The sequence below is a fragment of the Physeter macrocephalus genome, chromosome 4, assembly GCF_002837175.3.
Source record: "Physeter macrocephalus isolate SW-GA chromosome 4, ASM283717v5, whole genome shotgun sequence".
Lineage (NCBI taxonomy): Eukaryota > Metazoa > Chordata > Mammalia > Artiodactyla > Physeteridae > Physeter > Physeter macrocephalus.
In genome coordinates this window covers 88,023,376-88,037,301 of record NC_041217.1, presented here as the reverse complement: position 1 = coordinate 88,037,301, position 13,926 = coordinate 88,023,376, and the positions used below count along the sequence as shown (strand labels likewise).

Here is a 13,926-nt window from a genome sequence, read left to right as displayed (position 1 = left end):
TGTTCAGACTTCCACACGGGTCCCTCTGTTCCTTTCATAGAGCCCTCTTTTTCTTAAACATCCCACAAATGCCACTGGGGGACTCATTCTCCGGGCCGGAACCAAGCCTTCAGGACAGGCGGCACTTGCTTGGGCTTCCCATCTTTTAAAAGGCTGTGCGCCAGACCCCGTCTGAAGGACGGTTTCTGGACGATATTTATCGCCCACCCTTCAGCGTCTGAAGAAGAAACAGGAGGGCAGGAAAGTAACTTCAACTTGGTGGTTGAGGACAGACGCCGGGGCAGCGGAGGGACTAAGAGCCCCAAGGTCCCCCTCAGGCCGACACGCACTCCCCAGCCCACCCCAGACAGCGGAGGCAGAGCGCCGACGGCCCCGCCCCGCCTCGCCTCCCGCGCTGGCCATTGGCGTGTCCGAAAGACGCGGGGCGTTGTCGGTTTGAATGGGAGCGCCTGGAGCTGTGGGGCGCAGGCGCAGAGGAGGGGCGCGGCAGCGGGCGGGCGGCGCTGTGAGACCCCTGTGTGGCGGCCGACTGGCCGGGAGGCGAGGAGAGCCCGGAGTTCTGACCCACGTGACCTGTGGGGGCGGGGGAGGGGGTTGCGCGCAGGCCTCCTGCGGTGCCTGTGCCTGGGCACCCTCCGGGGGAAGGGCCGCGGCCACCGGCCCGTAGCCCGGGTGGCTCCTGCTGCAGCTTCGCCGGGTGCGCCGCGCTCCCCAGACTCGCCGGCCCCCGCGAGGTGAGTTCGGAGGGGAGTTTGTGGGCGCCCCGCGGAGGGAGGTGACAGGGAGGGGGCGTGTGTGGGGGGGCGGGCTGCTTTGTTCCGGGCGGGAGGGGGCCGGGGTGGTCGCGGGGTCGGGCGTTGAGAAACCTGAAGCTCGGGGTGAACAGCAGCCCGCTCCAGGTCGAGCAGTCGGGTGCTTTCAGGTTGGAGATTTAAAAAGAAGAGTACATTCTAAGAGCTTCATTCCCTAGTTTTTTTTTAAATAAAAAGTACAGTAGGATACAACGACTTCTTACGTATTCGGAGTGTGACAAACATTAAAAACCCGAAACCCTGTGGAATGAAGTCCGAGGCGGGTCGCGTTCACTTGTAGTCGTGAGTTTGGTGTCTAAAGCGGGCAGTCTTTTTCAGACACCTGCGTTTACCACATTGACATTCCTGGACTTTGGGGAAACCAACCTGTCGACTTACCGTAGAAATTGATAGTTGCTGCAAAAAGTTTTAGTAAGCAGAGAATGTCAAGAAAGCGCTTTCCTGAAAATCCATAGAATATCTTCGAATACTAAAAAGTGGAAAACCTATAATTTCCTTGTATTGATGGTAACCAGTTAGCTCATTTTACCTGGTATCATTTGAACTCTTAAAGAAAACGAGTAAGGATGGAAATTCTGTTTGCCTTAATGCATAATTTAACCCTCCCGTGGAGTTGAACGAAGTAGATTCTTGGCTTTCCTTTCAGTCGGCTTGTATTGGAGTCGCTGGTGGCGTGTGTGGGAAGCTGAATTTTCAAGCTGCCACTTTAGAAGGGTGCACGGAAGATTTCTGGCTTGATAGTCACCAGTGTGATCACCTCTGATAAATACCACTTTTGCTTGGCTTGTCATTATTCAAGAAGCAGCTTTGGTTGATCATTTAGAAGTCAGTAAGCAGCATTAAAAAGGGGCAGATCGCTGTTGGTTGACCTGTGTGTGTGTGAGTGTGTGTAGGTGGGGACTCAGGGGAGGAGGGACAGTCTCATACCTACTCTTCTTTACACCCTACCATGGATTCCTTCTGGCAAGGTCTTTCTCAGGCCATTATTTATAATATGAGGAGTGGAGCAGATACAGAGTAAAAAGTTGTGTGTTATTGTTTTAGAGGCATTACCTCCAAATCCTCTTTGGCTAGATAAGCTGTTTAGTTGTATTTCCTTCTGTTATTAAATCAGACATGCAGTGTTACAAATATTATATTTTAATATAAATCTCAGACTTGGTATTAGGCTAATTAAAACAAAGAGAGGTTATAGTAGTTTTTTAAATGGCCTTGTTCTTAAGCATAAAATGTTTCTAAGATTTACCTAAAAGATAAAAATTCTGTAATTACTTCTCTGGAATTTTAAAATTGAAAACCTGACATAGATTTAGACTAGTGTTCTAAATCTATTCTAATAGACGTTACTTTTTATAATAACAATGGCAATTATCAGTATTACTACTCTATTGAGTACTTTTAAGTACCAGAACCAGGCACTGAGGTGCTTTTTATAAATCATATCTCTAATCATCATGACACATGTTGGATAAGTATCGTTACCCCAAACCAACACTGAGAGTTTAACTAGCTTAAGATCGTATAACTAATAAGTCACCGTGCTGAGATTCAAACCATGGCCTGGTCCCAAAGCACATGCTATATTGCCTCTGTGTTTGTTTAAATCTCCTCCAGGTCTCTGGATTCCATTTGTAGAGACATAATCCTACTTTTAAGATGCCTGTATGTGCTCTGTTTTGCTGTGAACTGTGCAGAAATATTTCAACTCTTCTTTTAGGACAGCTATTTTCCTTTCAATGCTTTATAAGTTACATAACATTTTCAGTGTCCTTTTAATCATCTTTATAAAACAGTAAAAATATAAGAGTAAGTCTTTCCTGAGTTATTTACGTGACTATGAATATACTCTTTACTTTGGAGCAGAAATGTATTAAAGTCTGGTTTTCTCACTGCCATAGGATTCTTTGCTGCTTCATAGTTCTTATCTTCTTCCCAGGCAAGAAATCAAAAAAATTTGTTGGATATCGATTATGTGCAAAGCAATTTGCTTGGTGTTGTGAGATAGCAGAGAGAAAGCTTCCTTTTCAATAATAGTTTCTTGAGTTTTTGCAGTAACTTCCTTCTGTCCTGCTCTATCTGTTGCTGCCAGTTTATCTTCCTAACACAGATCCAGCTTTGCTATTCCTTTGTTGAAAAAATTACAAGGTTTCTCATCATATAAATACAAGGACAAATACTCCTCAGCCACGTACATATTCAGTGTCCCTCACAATTTAGTACCTTCTTAGACTTCTCTTTTAATACTGCTAATCCAGTGTGCTCATCCTGGCACACTTTATCTGCAATCCCACCTCCTTACTTTTGCTTGAGCATTCCCCATGGCTGGAACGCCTTTTCTGGATTTGCCTGATAAGGTTTACCCATCCTTCAAGGTGCAATACAGATTTCCTTGCTTCCAAAAAGCTTTCCCTAGTCCTTTTTACTCAGAATTATTCTTCCCATATCATCTCATAATGTCACTGAATTGAACAGAAACATTTTTACACTTAATTGTGATAACTTTCAGAAGGAGAAAACAGTTATATTTTCCTATGAAGACGTCTGAATTCAAACTCTCTAGGGATTCTTTTTAGGCATTTATAATCATTTTGCATTTGGGATTTATTTCTCCTTAAAAATGTGTTTGAAAACAATTTTGCCATTTCATAGTTCTTCTGTTAAGAGAACTGATTTATTGTCATTTACTAACTCAAGAACGATGCTCAGGAAAAGGGACCACTTCTTTTCTCCTTCACTATTTAGTTCTTCATACATATATTAATTGATTTAAGCTGATGGCTGACCATCATTGGTAGTAATAAAGGGCTTCTGGTCATATTTTCTGGTGACTTGGTGACGAGTTTTGCTCAAAGTAGTGTTCTCCCCATTGTTTACTAATAAGTATTTCTCTTTTTTTTCTTTCTGACATAGTAATGTCCTCATAAGATGATGTTTATTTTGCATTTACTTCTTTGAGCTCCTATTAATTGCATCATGTTTGTCCGATAATTTGTTTATTTATTAACAAAAGATTACAGATTGGAAAGGGCAAAGATTAATGTATATATTTAGGTTTGATTTTTGTCCATTTTTTTTAAGAAATTGGGCTTAATGTGAATCATCCGTGTTTTTGGATTGCAGACATTTTCTTGTAATCACCTGGCCTTATACCCTGAGTAGTCATTTGAAATGTACTGAAAATATAATTGGGGTTGATTGAATTTTTAAAAAAATTATCATTGTGTCTTCTATAACCTTGATATTAAAATACTGCTATGTGTCCAATTTTATGTGTTTACAGTAATGAACTAAAAATCATTTATGTGTCTAGTTGAAACTCTTCCAAAAGGTTATTAATTTTATTAATAGATTAAAAGTACAATATATTTTAAATTGTTTTATAGGAGGGAAAATTAACATTATTTGTGGACTCTGGGCTTCAGTTTGAGGAAAAATAAAACGAAGTAATAGGGAGAAAAATACTAATTTTATTCTAATGAACATATATAAGACTTTTCTCCTTTAGTTGGACATACTTATGTTCTTAAATATAAATAAGTAATCTTGTTGAAAAAGGATTTTTGATTCATTAACTGCTTTGCAGGGAAAAAAGGTAACCAAGATTAGAGCTGTTGCATAAAAGAATCTTCCTTTTGTTCTTGAAATTTTTAAGCAACTGTTTCATCCTCTGTTAAATTATTGTAATCACTAAGGACTGTAATTTCAGAACAGTTTTAATGATTAGCGTGGTCACTGGCATAATTCAGATTGGCTCTCTGTTAATCTAAAAATAGATCCCCTTTCTAGTTTATCACCCCCTTCCCCCAGGAAAATATTCAGTATTCAACTTCTTTCTGATTTATCACGGGCTGCCAAACCTTAAGACACTAAGAGGCTGCCTGTGCAGTAATGATTATATTTTGTAGTGCTTCGTGTAGAGATGGTTGGAAACTACTGTTGAACTACAAACTTTCAGCCTATCTCATAAGTAGACTCATACACTTGGTCCTTTCTCACCGTTAAACAACAATGCTAAGATGAAGGCTTGAAATATTCAAATCCCTTTCTTCTAGGTTACACTTTGTTTTAGTATTTATCTAATTTGAAATTTCATATATGGTGTTTATTAATGTTTTGGTTATCCAGAGAACATATTCTTTGAAGTCCTTTTAGCTTTATGTGATGGATAAAAATATAAATGCTCTTCACCAAAAAAGGAAGTTTATATATAGTTGTTTAGAATGGTGAGCTTTTAGGTGTAAACCTTGGAAAAAATGAAAAGGAATTCTTACTTTATATTACTAAAATTATTTTTGGATTATACAACTTTGAAATAGTTGCATTCATTGTTTTACCTTTTTAATGTCCACAGCTCTAGACCTGAATTTCTTGTTTTCTAATCTGCCAAGAATAAATATGAGAGTTTAAAATCAATAGTGCTTTTACTTTGCTTGTATTTGCTGTTTTTTAGAATGACCCATGAGGATTAATTTCAAATATACATGGGAACCCTTCTGACTGGTGATGTGCCTTTAAGATATAGATTTACTTGGAATCTAGAACCATTATTCTAATCTATTCATTGAATTTATTCTATTTATTTAGCTGATCAGTAGTCACAGTTTATTAGAACGTTTTTATAATGAAATATGTATTTAACAGTTACACTGTTAGTTACACTTGTTTTTTAACCTAACTTGGCCTAACATCTTACAGACTTATATTTATTGTTGCAGACTTAAAGGTTAGCAATAAATTGAGATGTAACCTTAATTAGAGCACATACTTTAGGATTATATATGTGCTAAAGGAAAACTTTACTGGTACAATTTTTATAGAATTCTCTGTGGCAAATTCTCATTTCTCCAGAATGATAGAGAATAGAATCATCTGCTTTACTATGTACCATGATTGTTTATTAATTTCAGATTGTGTAATTTATATTTGATATATACAATTATCAGTTAACACTAAAACTATGTCCAACACTATAGATAGATATAGATAGATACACACATGCCTATAATCTTGAGTTCACAGTATTATGTGACAGTTTGATTATATTATTGGTTTAGAGATTTAGTATGTTGAGTAAAGAATCAGACCTTTTATGCATTGCTTTATTTTTTTTTCTCCCATTGCAATTTCTCCTTAATTTTGCCACTGACTCATCACAGTTTTTAACATTTGAATCTCATTGGTACTTTAAAATTTTTTAGTTTTAAAGATGTGCAAAATTAAGAAATATTAGTCACTCATTCTACTCCCCCCCCCCGTCCTTTCCCATTTATCAAATTTTATCTGATATCAAATTTTCTCAAGTTATCTTTTTGTTTCTTTCAGCTATTATTTGTGAACATAGCACTTTACCAAGTACAAGTTTGATACAAATAGTCCATTTTTTTTTCCTCTCGAAGTATCACTCTTGCAATCCAATTTGTCAGTTACTGTGCCTATTGCTACTGTTCCACCTGTCCTCAAAATTGGAAGTCTTGTAAGCTCTCTGTCCTGCTTGACCTTTGCCTCTCACCTAGCCCGTGGGCATTGTTTTCATTTTTCTGTAGGTACTCTTAGCTAGATTACTTAATCAAGTACCCAGCTGTTCTTGATCCTGACTTCCCTTGCTTTAGGCACTGATTTCCCACATCAGTCGTATATTCTAATGTCAAAATAATTTTTCTTGCCTTTGATTGGCTCCTCAACACCTGCTACACTAAAATCAAGCTCTGAACTCTGTTGGACTTTGCTTACTACACCCTTTGCTTACTACACCCTTTGCTTTTTCTTACACTTCATATTCTATGTAAACTTCCTGCTTTTACCTTCCTACTCCTGCTTTTACATGTATCGTTCCTTATACCTGCCACCTTGTTTGCACTGTAGTTTCCAGATAAAATGTAATTAGAAATACATGTTTGGATTAGGTGACAAGCCATATTTAGACCATCTACAAATAAATTAGTGTCTGCTTACTGATACATAATTTGACAGAAAATAACCAGTTTACTTAGGGTAGTTACCTGAGTTTATTTTATAAGTGGATGTTTTGGCATCCTACTTTGCTACCCCCATTAGTACTATGATGTGTATTTGTTACTCTAACCTGTACCCTGAATTCTAATGTGAAAGAACTTTATTTTAAATGTGTTCTTCATTCTTCCTCAGTATTTATCCCAGTTCCAATTTATAAAGAGCTCCTGTATCTGATTTGAAACATTACAGCTGAAGGGATTTGGAGAATTTGAGTATTGTACCTTAGAGGGAATTATTAGGATAAGAGGAGTTTAAAGAATTTAGATTATCAAACCTGGAGGCAAGAAAAGTAAGATATTTATTATCTGATGGGTGTTACCACGTTATAGAGACACTTAAATGAAAGAATCAGACCAAAAGTTATTGGCATTTAAGTTGCAGTCAGGAGTAGATAGTTTAGATTAATTGAAAGAAGGACAAAAGATATATAGTTGACTCAAACAGTGTGGAGGTTAGGGGCGCTGACCCCCTGGGCAGTGGGAAATCCACGAATAATTTTACAGTTGGCCCCCCATATCCGTGGTTCCGCATCTGCAGTTTCAACCATGTGGATTGTGTAGTATTGTAGTATCTATTTATTGAAAAAATTCCCCGTTTAAGTGGACCTTTGGAGTTCGAACCCATTCAAGGGTCAACTGTAATTGTAACTGTCTATCCCTTATTTTTCACAGTCACCTAGTTTGAAGATACTTTACTGCTAATCGAGTAAAGCAGGGCTGGGATTTATTGTTTCCTCTGATTGCATACCTTGGACAGTATCTAGAAGTCCACCTAGGTGTATATCGGGAGTCTGCCTGTTTTGACCTCCTAATCAGGTAATTAGACATGAGGTGATCAGAGTTCTCTACTAGTTGATCTTTCTATATGCTTCTGTCAGTTTCTGGGATATGGAAAATAATTATTGCTTTCTCTTTATCCTATGATCAGACCAAAAGATGCTGTGAGCTAGCAATTTTGTTAGCAGTGAGGTTTTTGGAGCATTGTTTGTTAAAACCTGGGAGATGCTATTAAGGGCATATATGTTTCTTGCAAATTATTAATTGTAAGTCTTAACGGAGGTTGGAGGTTAAACTTGATAACTTCTTAATATTCTTACAAACCTATAATTTCCATTCCATTTCCTGGTCCTGTCATTAAATTTTATTATCTTAATTATTTTTAAATATTAAAAATAATTTAATATTTGTTGTAAATTTTATTAGTGTTATCTAGTAATATGTAAACTATATGTTGAATATAAAGTGGGTTTGTTAACTCCATGTGGAGCATGAATGAACACGTTAGTAAATTGGTTAGAGAGTTTTTGCAACATGAATCATTGAATCAAGAATTGCTTGTTTGGGACTTCCCTGGTGGCACCAGGGAAGAATGGTTAAGAATCGTTAAGAATCCGCCTGCCAATGCAGGGGACACAGATTCGATTCCTGGTCCGGGAAGATCCCACATGCCACAGAGCAACTAAGTCCATGCACCACTGAGTCTGCCCTCTAGAGCCCACAAGCCACAACTGCTGAGCCCACGTGCTGCAACTACTGAAGCCGCATGCCTAGAGCCCATGCTCTGCAACAAGAGAAGCCACCACAGTGAGAAGCCCATGCACCGCAATGTATAGTAGCCCCCGCTCGCCACAACTAGAGGAAAGCCCATGTGCAGCAACGAAGACCCAACACAGCCAAAAATAAAATTTAAATTAAAAAAAAATGTTAAAAAAAAAAAAGAATTGCTTGTTTGTTCAGTGAATAATTGTAAGGTAAGAAATGCTACATTGGGACTTCCCTGGTGGCATGGTGGTTAAGAATCCACCTGCCAATGCAGGAGACACAGGTTCTATTCCTGGTCCGGAAAGATCCCACATGGGCAGAGCAACTAAGCCCGTGTGCCACAGCTACTGAGCCTGTGCTCTAGAGCCCATGAGCCACAACCACTAAGCCCGAGTGCCACAGCTACTGAGCCCGAGTGCCACAACTACTGAAGCCCACGTGCCTAGAGCCTGTGCTCTGCAGCAAGAGAAGTCCCTGAAATGAGAAGCCCACGCACCACAACAAAGAGTAGCCCCCACTCTCCGCAACTAGAGAAAGCCTGCACGCAGCAACAAAGACCCAATGATGAAGACCCAACACGGCGAAAAATAAGTAAATAAATAAATTTATTTTTTAAAAAAAGAAATGCTACCTAATTGTTATGGAGATTGAAATTTAAGAGTGACTTTTGTGGAGGGGGATACTCTTCCTTTGAAGATAGTAAAGCCATATTATAAATTGTCTTTGGTAAAATGGTGAATTGTATTATCTATTTTCTTGCTTATTTAAAAAATTTTTTTAGTGGTTCTGTATGCAGTCCTAATCAAGTAAGGTATTTTGCAGCTCCATTTATGTACATTTGTTAATTAAATGCTTACATTTTAATAAGTATGAAGTTAACTTTTTTTAATGATTGGTGAATTTGGGGATTTCATTATGATCTCATGGCTGGAAAAATATTTCAATTAAATTATAATTTAACTTAATTCTAAGTTAAGTTAATTCTAATACCTCACCTTCTGCCCCGTAGTATAAATAACAACCTAAACCTCAAAGTGGTAGTGGAAGACAGTTTAATTGACAGTGTAGCTGTTGTGTAATTTAGATGCACTTTGGAGCTATTGCTATGAATATCTATACTAATTCCCTTAATGTTTTTTATTAAGGAAAAAAAGTACAGTGGAATTCTGAACAAAAGGAAAAGAGAAGATTTGTTGGGTTAATAACTGCCACCTACCTTTTCATCTTTTCTTAAGACACTGCTTCCTTTGTTGGCCAAGAGAGAGGATACGAGGAATAATATTTTGTATTTCTTATGTGCCAAACCGGTATTAATATGAAAACCTCATTTCCTCTAGGAAGCTTGTCAGTGTTCCCAGGGCTAATCCTTTCCACCTTCCTCCTCCTGCTCTGTTCCATACTAACCTCTCTCTAACTATACTTAATTAACAAAGCAGCAGGAGTGTATTATCTAGAGTCTAATTTATGTTATATACTTAAAAGGATGTGGAAGAGGAATTAGGCTCTGTTGGATGGCAGCAGAAGGGAGAAAGGGGTAGAAATGGAAAGATTGCTCAAAGTGTGGAGCAACTGTCTAAAAGGACTATTCAAAATTAGGATTAGCTGCCTTGTAACCTTTCTGGGAGTGTTGTAGTAATATGTTGGACTGACTGACCTATGGGGTTGTTTATAACGCTGGATTCCAGGAATGAATGAATGAATGAATGAATAAATAAATAAATTTTATTTATATAAGCACATATATCTTAATTTTACCTTATTTGTCTCTTTTAACTGTTACCTTAAAGGTTATAGTTTACTTTCCTCTTTGATTCCATTGTTGACCCATTGGTTTTTTAGTAGCATGTGTTTAGTCTCCATGTAATCATTTTTTTCTCATTTCCTTTTCTGTGGTTTATTTCTAATTTCATGCCATTGTGGTCAGAAAAGATGCTTGAGATAATTTCTGTACTCTTAAATTTGTTGAGGGTTTTTTTTGTGCCCTAGTATGTGGTCTCTCCTTGTGGGAAGCAGTCAGCCTTGAGAGCAGGCTGTGGACGTGCCAGGCGTGCCACCACTGCTCAAAGGGACTGTACCTACTTGTTCCCCTCCTTGTTCCATTCCATGGAAGATAAATCACCAGGGCCCAGAGATCAGAAAGAATGTAAAATGAGACAAGCAAAGCTGTCTCCCCCCGCATGTGCAGGTTATTTTTGCACCAGGGCCCAGAGATCAAAAAAAATGAAAAATGAGACAAGAAAAGCTGTCCCCCCCTGCACGTGCAGGTTATTTTTGATGATTCTGGGTTTATGGGTTTTCTCCCAGGGAAGTTAATCTTGAGCTGAGACAGTCTTCAGCTAATGTAAACCACCATCTGTCAACCTTCCCTTTTCTAGTCTATATAATCTGCAACTGTAGTACAATAAAATTTGCCTTGCAACCAGCAGTTGTCTTGGTCCTTCTGACCCCATTCGTCGGTGCAACTTCAGTTCCTTACCCCTTCCCTTCTGACCCTGGGTGGTGATATCCTCTTTCTCTGGCTGGTCTGCGGCAACTCCTAGAGTATGTTCCATGTGCACTTGAAAAGAATGTGTATTCAAGTTTTTTTGGATGTAATATCCTGAAATTATCAATTAAGTCTAACTGTTCTGTTGTATCATTGAGTATCTCTGTTGCCTTATTGATTCTCTGTCTGGAAGATCTGTCTATTGATGTGAGTGGGGGTGTTAAAGTCTCCTACTATTATTGTATTCCTATCGATTTCTCCCTTTATGTCTGTTAGTATTTGCTTTATGTATTTGGGTGATCCTATATTAGGTGCATATATGTTGACAAGTGTAAAATCCTCTTCTTGTATTGATCTTTTATCATTATATAGTGTCCTTCTTTATCTTTCTTTATGGCCTTTGTTTTAAAGTCTATTTTGTCTGATATAAGTATTGTGACCCCCACTTTCTTGTCATTTCCATTTGCATGAAATATCTTTTCCATTCCCTCATTTTCAATCTATAAGTGTCCTTTGCCCTAAAGTGGGTCTCTTGTAGACAGCACATTGTACACTCTTGTTTTTTTAATCCAGTCTGCCACTCTGTGTCTTTTGATTGGAGCATTTAGTCCATTGACATTTAAGGTAATTATTGATAGATATGTATTTATTGCCATTTTAAACCTTGTTTTCCCGTTGATTTTGTATTTCTTCTTTGTCCCTTTTTCTTTTTGTTTTTCTGGTGATTTTCTTTTGTATTATACTTATGTTCTCTTCTTTTTGGTTTTTGTGAATCTGTTGTATGTTTTTGATTTGTGGTTACCCTGTTTTTCAAGTATGTTAACCCCTTCCGATATCTACTTGCCTTAGACTGGTAGTCATATAGGCTCAAACACATTCTAGGAGAAAAAAATCTACATTTTCTTACTCTCCTCCCCCACATTTTATGATTTGGATGTCTTCTTTCACATCTTCATGTTCATCCTTTTGCTTCTCATTGTGGTTATCATCACTTTTACAGAAAATTTTTTGATTTTTTTTTAATCTGTGTACTGGCTTATTTAAGTGATTTATTTTCCAGTTGTGATTTTCTCTTTCCTGTAGATTCTTACTTCTTTTCTATTTAGAGAAGACCTTTTAATATTGCCTTTAGTTTAGGTTTAGTATTGCTGTATTCTTTTATTTTTGCTTGTCTGAGAAGTTCTTTATCTCTCCTTCTATTCTAAATGATAATCTTGCTGGGTAGAGTATCCTAGGTTGCAAATTTTTCCCTTTTAGGACTTTGAATATATTTTGCCACTCCCTTCTGGCCTGCAGTGCTTCTGTAGAGAAATTAGCTGATAGCCTTATGGGGGTTCCTTTGTAATTAACTCTTTATCTCTGCTGCCTTTAGAATCCTCTCTTTATCCTTAACTTTTGCAGTTTTTATTATAATATGTCTTGGTGTAGGTCTGTTTGGGTTTATCTTGCTTGGGACCCTCTGTGCTCCCTGTACCTGGATATCTGTTTCCTTCTTTAGGTTTGGAAAGTTTTCAACCGTAGTTTCTTCAAATACATTTCAATCTTCTTTTCTCTTTCTTCCTCTTCTGGCATCCCTATTATGTGTAGGTTGGCATGCTTTATATTATCCCATAGGTCTCTCATATTGCTTTTGTTTTTTTTTTTCATTTGACTTTCTATCTGCTGTCCTGATTGGGTGATTTCCATTATTCTATCTTCCAGGTCACTTATTCATTCTTCTGCATTATTCAATCTGCTCTTCATTGCTTTTAGCTTAGCTTTCATCTCTGCAAATGAGTTTTCTAATTTTTCTTGGTTCCTCTTTATAGTTTCTAGTTCTGTTTTACAATACTCTGCATTTCTGTTGATAGCCTTTCTTAATTCCTTCAGTATTTTCATTAGCTCCATTTTGAAATTTGTGTCTATTAGGCTGAAGAGGTCTGCTTCATTTTCTTTCAGGGGGATGCTCTTGGTCTTTTAACTGGGAGTGGTTCCTCTGCTTCTTCATTTTGCTTATATTTCTCTTACTCTGTGAGTTTAGGAGAAACAGTTACCTACTGCGGTCTCAGAGGGCTGTTTATATGTGGGGGTGTCTCTGTGTTGCTTGTGTGAGTTTAATGTATTTGGTGCGCGGGCTGTTTTAGTATGGATGTCTGTCGCCTCTTTCCTCAGCATGTGCTGGTTGTCATCCCGTTGATAGAGGGTGTGCCCATGCGGTGGCAGGTGCCCTGTCCTGGGGTCCTCGGTGGTGGCGGTGGCGGCTCAGGCACGCCCCTGGAGCATGCGATGGCAGCAGAGGTGGCTTGCAACCACTCTTGGAGTTCGGGCAGGCAGTCGTGGGGACCTGTGACCACTCCTGGGGTCCGGGAGGGCAGCAGGGGAGTCCCATGACCACTCCTGTAGAGGTTATAGTTTATATATGATGGTCTGTTGTTTCTCTGTGGTATATCTGGATATTGATTCATTTTTATTTGGCCTGCTTAGGACTTAGTGTGCTTCTTCAATCTGCTAATTAATGTCTGTCTTTGATTCTGAAAAATTCTCAGTGTTTATCACTGAAGATTTTGCCTTTGCTCCTTTTTCTGTTTTTCTTTTTGGTACTCTAGTTAGACCTCTTTTAGAGCCTTTCATTTTTGTCTTTCCTTTTCTCTGAACTGCTCTTTAGTATTTTTCATCTCTATCTATTTGTGTATGTCTGGGTAAACTCTTCAGATATTCTTCTAGTACATTCATTCTCTCTTTAGTTTATCTGCTGTCCTGTTTAACCAGTAATTTGAGTTACTAGTTTCAATGTACATAGCAAAACTTTTAATAGTAGCAAAACAAAATCTGAAAAACTACAAGCCAAATGCCCATCAACAGCAGAATGAAAAATACATTTGGTATACAATGGAATGTGATACAGCAATAAAACATGCAGATTGTAGCTATGTACAACAACAAGCGAGGTGAATCTCAGAAACATAATGTTGAACAAAACCATACAAAACTAAACAATATATAATTTAAACCTATACAGACAGTTGTGGCAAAGTTATAAAGTGAAGCAAGGAAATAATGAACACAATTCAGTTTAGAGATCACCTTAGATGGGTTA

At 38.1% G+C, this 13,926-nt stretch overlaps 1 protein-coding gene across 4 annotated transcripts in view; it reads left to right on the top strand.

Moving 5' to 3' along the window:
* The first annotated feature begins 515 nt into the window (after positions 1-515).
* GPSM2 (G protein signaling modulator 2) overlaps positions 516-13,926 on the top strand; it is a 63,786-nt gene continuing 50,375 nt past the window's right edge. For all 4 annotated transcript variants that reach the window (XM_024119707.3, XM_024119708.3, XM_024119709.3 and 1 more), the window contains exon 1: positions 516-734. The gene's annotated coding sequence lies outside the window, so the exon portion shown is untranslated. The remainder of the gene's footprint in view (positions 735-13,926) is intronic.